Source organism: Scyliorhinus torazame, chromosome 7, assembly GCF_047496885.1.
Source record: "Scyliorhinus torazame isolate Kashiwa2021f chromosome 7, sScyTor2.1, whole genome shotgun sequence".
In the NCBI taxonomy this organism is placed as follows: Eukaryota; Metazoa; Chordata; class Chondrichthyes; order Carcharhiniformes; family Scyliorhinidae; genus Scyliorhinus; species Scyliorhinus torazame.
In genome coordinates, this window is record NC_092713.1 from 319,357,992 (window position 1) to 319,363,991 (window position 6,000).

Consider the following 6,000-nt stretch of genomic DNA (forward strand, 5'->3'; position numbering starts at 1 on the left):
GAGAGTGAGAAAGAGAGAGACTGAGAGCGGAGCCGGGGGGATAACAGAGAGTGAGAAAGAGTGAGACTGAGAGCGGAGCCGGGAGGATAACAGAGAGTGAGAAAGAGTGAGACTGAGAGCGGAGCCGGGAGGGTAACAGAGAGTGAGAAAGAGCGAGACTGAGAGCGGAGCCGGGTGGGTAACAGAGAGTGAGAAAGAGTGAGACTGAGAGCAGAGCCGGGGGGATAACAGAGAGTGAGAGAGAGTGAGACTGAGAGCAGAGCCGGGGGGATAACAGAGAGTGAGAGAGAGTGACACTGAGAGCAGAGCCGGGGGGATAACAGAGAGTGAGAAAGAGAGAGACAGAGAGCGGAGCAGGGGTGGGATAACAGAGAGTGAGAAAGAGTGAGACTGAGAGCGGAGCCGGGGGGATAACAGAGAGTGAGAAAGAGTGAGACTGAGAGCGGTGCCGGGGTGATAACAGAGAGTGAGAAAGAGAGAGACTGAGAGCGGAGCCGGGGGGATAACAGAGAGTGAGAAAGAGTGAGACTGAGAGCGGAGCCGGGAGGATAACAGAGAGTGAGAAAGAGTGAGACTGAGAGCGGAGCCGGGAGGATAACAGAGAGTGAGAAAGAGAGAGACTGAGAGCGGAGCCGGGGGGATAACAGAGAGTGAGAGAGAGTGAGACTGAGAGCGGAGCCGGGAGGATAACAGAGAGTGAGAGAGAGTGAGACTGAGAGCGGAGCCGGGGGGATAACAGAGAGTGAGAAAAAGTGAGACTGAGAGCAGAGCCGGGAGGATAACAGAGAGTGAGAAAGAGAGAGACTGAGAGCGGAGCCGGGGGGATAACAGAGAGTGAGAGAGAGAGAGACTGAGAGCGGAGCCGGGGGGATAACAGAGAGTGAGAGAGAGTGAGACTGAGAGCAGAGCCGGGGGGATAACAGAGAGTGAGAGAGAGCGAGACTGAGAGTAGAGCCGGGAGGATAACAGAGAGTGAGAAAGAGTGAGACTGAGAGCGGAGCCGGGAGGATAACAGAGAGTGAGAAAGAGTGAGACTGAGAGCGGAGCCGGGGGGGTAACAGAGAGTGAGAAAGAGTGAGACTGAGAGCGGAGCCGGGGGGGTAACAGAGAGTGAGAGAGAGAGAGACTGAGAGCGGAGCCGGGGTGATAACAGAGAGTGAGAAAGAGTGAGACTGAGAGCGGAGCCGGGGGGGTAACAGAGAGTGAGAGAGAGAGAGACTGAGAGCGGAGCCGGGGTGATAACAGAGAGTGAGAAAGAGTGAGACTGAGAGCGGAGCCGGGGGGATAACAGAGAGTGAGAGAGAGTGAGACTGAGAGCGGAGCCGGGGTGATAACAGAGAGTGAGAAAGAGTGAGACTGAGAGCGGAGCCGGGGGGGTAACAGAGAGTGAGAGAGAGAGAGACTGAGAGCGGAGCCGGGAGGTAACAGAGAGTGAGAGAGAGTGAGACTGAGAGCGGAGCCGGGAGGATAACAGAGAGTGAGAAAGAGAGAGACAGAGAGCGGAGCCGGGGGGGATAACAGAGAGTGAGAAAGAGTGAGACTGAGAGCGGAGCCGGGTTATAACAGAGAGTGAGAAAGAGTGAGACTGAGAGCGGAGCCGGGAGGATAACAGAGAGTGAGAAAGAGAGAGGCAGAGAGCAGAGCCGGGGCGATAACAGAGTGTGTAAAAAGGGACACTGAGAGCGGAGCCGGGAGGATAACAGAGAGTGAGATAGAGTGAGACTGAGATTGGAGCCGGGGGGGGGTAACAGAGAGTGAGAAAGAGTGAGACTGAGAGCGGAGCCGGGAGGATAACAGAGAGTGAGAAAGAGTGAGATTGAGAGCAGAGCCGGGAGGATAACAGAGAGTGAGAGAGAGTGAGACTGAGAGCAGAGCCGGGGGGTTAACAGAGAGTGAGAAAGAGTGAGACTGAGAGCGGAGCCGGGAGGATAACAGAGAGTGAGAAAGAGAGAGACAGAGCGCGGAGCCGGGGCGATAACAGAGAGTGAGAAAAAGTGAGACTGAGAGCGGAACCGGGAGGATAACAGAGAGTGAGAAAGAGAGAGGCAGAGAGCAGAGACGGGGTGATAACAGAGAGTGAGAGAGAGTGAGACTGAGAGCGGAGCCGGGGTGATAACAGAGAGTGAGAGAGAGTGAGACTGAGAGCAGAGCCGGGGTGATAACAGAGAGTGAGAGAGAATGAGACTGAGAGCGGAGCCGGGAGGATAACAGAGAGTGAGAGAGAGTGAGACTGAGAGCGGAGCCGGGGGGATAACAGAGAGTGAGAGAGAGTGAGACTGAGAGCAGAGCCGGGGGGTTAACAGAGAGTGAGAAAGAGTGAGACTGAGAGCGGAGCCGGGGGGGTAACAGAGAGTGAGAGAGAGTGAGACTGAGAGCAGAGCCGGGGGGGTAACAGAGAGTGAGAGAGAGTGAGACTGAGAGCGGAGCCGGGAGGATAACAGAGAGTGAGGAAGAGAGAGACAGAGCGCGGAGCCGGGGCGATAACAGAGAGTGAGAAAACGTGAGACTGCGAGCGGAACCGGGAGGATAACAGAGAGTGAGAAAGAGAGAGGCAGAGAGCAGAGACGGGGTGATAACAGAGAGTGAGAGAGAGTGAGACTGAGAGCGGAGCCGGGAGGATAACAGAGAGTGAGAGAGAGTGAGACTGAGAGCGGAGCCGGGGGGATAACAGAGAGTGAGAGAGAATGAGACTGAGAGCGGAGCCGGGAGGATAACAGAGAGTGAGAGAGAGAGAGGCAGAGAGCAGAGCCGGGGCGACAACAGTGTGTGAGAAAGAGTGAGACTGAGAGCGGAGCCGGGGGGATAACAGAGAGTGAGACTGAGAGCAGCCGGGGGGATAACAGAGAGTGAGAGAGAGTGAGACTGAGAGCGGAGCCGGGGTGATAACAGAGAGTGAGAGAGAGTGAGACTGAGAGCGCAGCCGGGGTGATAACAGAGAGTGAGAGAGAGTGAGACTGAGATCGGAGCCGGGAGGATAACAGAGAGTGAGAGAGAGTGAATCTGAGTGCGGGGCCAGGGTGATAACAGAGAGTGAGAAAGAGTGAGACTGAGAGCGGAGCCGGGGTGATAACAGAGAGTGAGAAAGAGTGAGACTGAGAGCGGAGCCGGGGGGATAACAGAGAGTGAGAAAGAGAGAGACAGAGAGCGGAGCCGGGGGGGATAACAGAGAGTGAGAAAGAGTGAGACTGAGAGCGGAGCCGGGTTATAACAGAGAGTGAGAAAGAGTGAGACCGAGAGCGGAGCCGGGGGGGTAACAGAGAGTGAGAGAGAGAGAGACTGAGAGCGGAGCCGGGGGGGTAACAGAGAGTGAGAGAGAGAGAGACTGAGAGCGGAGCCGGGAGGTAACAGAGAGTGAGAGAGAGTGAGACTGAGAGCGGAGCCGGGAGGATAACAGAGAGTGAGAATGAGAGAGACAGAGAGCGGAGCCGGGGGGGATAACAGAGAGTGAGAAAGAGTGAGACTGAGAGCGGAGCCGGGTTATAACAGAGAGTGAGAAAGAGTGAGACTGAGAGCGGAGCCGGGAGGATAACAGAGAGTGAGAAAGAGAGAGGCAGAGAGCAGAGCCGGGGCGATAACAGAGAGTGAGAAAAAGTGACACTGAGAGCGGAGCCGTGAGGATAACAGAGAGTGAGAAAGAGAGAGACAGAGAGCGGAGCCGGGAGGATAACAGAGAGTGAGAAAGAGCGAGACTGAGAGCGGAGCCGGGGGGGATAACAGAGAGTGAGACTGAGAGCGGAGCCGGGGGGATAACAGAGAGTGAGAAAGAGTGAGACTGAGAGTGGAGTCGGGAGGGTAACAGAGAGTGAGAAAGAGCGAGACTGAGAGCGGAGCCGGGGGGGGATAACAGAGAGTGAGAAAGAGTGAGACTGAGAGTGGAGCCGGGGGGGGTAACAGAGAGTGAGAAAGAGTGAGACTGAGAGCGGAGCCGGGAGGATAACAGAGAGTGAGAAAGAGCGAGACTGAGAGCAGAGCCGGGGTGATAACAGAGAGTGAGAAAGAGTGAGATTGAGAGCGGAGCCGGGAGGATAACAGAGAGTGAGAGAGAGTGAGACTGAGAGCGGAGCCGGGGGGATAACAGAGAGTGAGAGAGAGTGAGACTGAGAGCAGAGCCGGGGGGTTAACAGAGAGTGAGAAAGAGTGAGACTGAGAGCGGAGCCGGGGGGGGTAACAGAGAGTGAGAGAGAGTGAGACTGAGAGCAGAGCCGGGAGGATAACAGAGAGTGAGAAAGAGTGAGATTGAGAGCGGAGCCGGGAGGATAACAGAGAGTGAGAGAGAGTGAGACTGAGAGCGGAGCCGGGGGGATAACAGAGAGTGAGAGAGAGTGAGACTGAGAGCAGAGCCGGGGGGTTAACAGAGAGTGAGAAAGAGTGAGACTGAGAGCGGAGCCGGGTGGGTAACAGAGAGTGAGAGAGAGAGAGACTGAGAGCGGAGCCGGGAGGTAACAGAGAGTGAGAAAGAGAGAGACAGAGCGCGGAGCCGGGGCGATAACAGAGAGTGAGAAAAAGTGAGACTGAGAGCGGAACCGGGAGGATAACAGAGAGTGAGAAAGAGAGAGGCAGAGAGCAGAGACGGGGTGATAACAGAGAGTGAGAGAGAGTGAGACTGAGAGCGGAGCCGGGGTGATAACAGAGAGTGAGAGAGAGTGAGACTGAGAGCAGAGCCGGGGTGATAACAGAGAGTGAGAGAGAATGAGACTGAGAGCGGAGCCGGGAGGATAACAGAGAGTGAGAGAGAGTGAGACTGAGAGCGGAGCCGGGAGGATAACAGAGAGTGAGAAAGAGAGAGGCAGAGAGCAGAGCCGGGGCGATAACAGTGTGTGAGAAAGAGTGAGACTGAGAGCGGAGCCGGGGTGATAACAGAGAGTGAGACTGAGAGCAGAGCCGGGGGGATAACAGAGAGTGAGAGAGAGTGAGACTGAGAGCGGAGCCGGGGTGATAACAGAGAGTGAGAGAGAGTGAGACTGAGAGCAGAGCCGGGGTGATAACAGAGAGTGAGAGAGAGTGAGACTGAGAGCGGGGCCGGGGGGATAACAGAGAGTGAGAGAGAGTGAATCTGAGTGCGGGGCCGGGGTGATAACAGAGAGTGAGAAAGAGTGAGACTGAGAGCGGAGCCGGGAGGATAACAGAGAGTGAGAGAGAGTGAGACTGAGAGCGGAGCCGGGGTGATAACAGAGAGTGAGAAAGAGTGAGACTGAGAGCGGAGCCGGGGGGATAACAGAGAGTGAGAAAGAGTGAGACTGAGAGCGGAGCCGGGGCGGTAACAGAGAGTGAGAAAGAGAGAGACAGAGAGCGGAGCCGGGGGGGATAACAGAGAGTGAGAAAGAGTGAGACTGAGAGCGGAGCCGGGTTATAACAGAGAGTGAGAAAGAGTGAGACTGAGAGCGGAGCCGGGGGGGTAACAGAGAGTGAGAGAGAGAGAGACTGAGAGCGGAGCCGGGGGGGTAACAGAGAGTGAGAGAGAGAGAGACTGAGAGCGGAGCCGGGAGGTAACAGAGAGTGAGAGAGAGTGAGACTGAGAGCGGAGCCGGGGCGATAACAGAGAGTGAGAAAGAGTGAGACTGAGAGCGGAGCCGGGGGGGATAACAGAGAGTGAGAAAGAGAGAGACAGAGAGCGGAGCCGGGGGGGATAACAGAGAGTGAGAAAGAGTGAGACTGAGAGCGGAGCCGGGTTATAACAGAGAGTGAGCAAGAGTGAGACTGAGAGCGGAGCCGGGAGGAGAACAGAGAGTGAGAAAGAGAGAGGCAGAGAGCAGAGCCGGGGCGATAACAGAGAGTGAGAAAAAGTGACACTGAGAGCGGAGCCGGGGGGATAACAGAGAGTGAGAAAGAGAGAGACAGAGAGCGGAGCCGGGGGGATAACAGAGAGTGAGAAAGAGTGAGACTGAGAGTGGAGCCGGGGGGTGGTAACAGAGAGTGAGAAAGAGTGAGACTGAGAGCGGAGCCGGGGGGGATAACAGAGAGTGAGAGAGAGTGAGACTGAGAGCAGAGCCAGGGGGTTAA